Source organism: Oncorhynchus gorbuscha, linkage group LG05 (genome assembly GCF_021184085.1).
Source record: "Oncorhynchus gorbuscha isolate QuinsamMale2020 ecotype Even-year linkage group LG05, OgorEven_v1.0, whole genome shotgun sequence".
Classification (NCBI taxonomy): domain Eukaryota; kingdom Metazoa; phylum Chordata; class Actinopteri; order Salmoniformes; family Salmonidae; genus Oncorhynchus; species Oncorhynchus gorbuscha.
The window spans coordinates 95,985,422-95,986,290 of NC_060177.1; positions in this window are offsets into that span (position 1 = coordinate 95,985,422).

Consider the following 869-nt stretch of genomic DNA (forward strand, 5'->3'; position numbering starts at 1 on the left):
CTTCTTTCTCTCTCTTCCCTCTCTCCTTTATCTTTTCTACTTGTCCCTCCATTTCCTCCTCTACTCTCTCCCTCTATCCCTCTGTCCAGATCCGAAGGACCCTATAGCCATCGTTTGTTGACATCTCTTCTTCTTTCTCTCTCTTCCCTCTCTCCTTTATCTTTTCTACTTGTCCCTCCATTTCCTCCTCTACTCTCTCCCTCTATCCCTCTGTCCAGATCCGAAGGACCCTATAGCCATCGTTTGTTGACATCTCTTCTTCTTTCTCTCTCTTCCCTCTCTCCTTTATCTTTTCTACTTGTCCCTCCATTTCCTCCTCTACTCTCTCCCTCTATCCCTCTGTCCAGATCCGAAGGACCCTATAGCCATCGTTTGTTGACATCTCTTCTTCTTTCTCTCTCTTCCCTCTCTCCTTTATCTTTTCTACTTGTCCCTCCATTTCCTCCTCTACTCTCTCCCTCTATCCCTCTGTCCAGATCCGAAGGACCCTATAGCCATCGTTTGTTGACATCTCTTCTTCTTTCTCTCTCTTCCCTCTCTCCTTTATCTTTTCTACTTGTCCCTCCATTTCCTCCTCTACTCTCTCCCTCTATCCCTCTGTCCAGATCCGAAGGACCCTATAGCCATCGTTTGTTGACATCTCTTCTTCTTTCTCTCTCTTCCCTCTCTCCTTTATCTTTTCTACTTGTCCCTCCATTTCCTCCTCTACTCTCTCCCTCTATCCCTCTGTCCAGATCCGAAGGACCCTATAGCCATCGTTTGTTGACATCTCTTCTTCTTTCTCTCTCTTCCCTCTCTCCTTTATCTTTTCTACTTGTCCCTCCATTTCCTCCTCTACTCTCTCCCTCTATCCCTCTGTCCAGATCCGA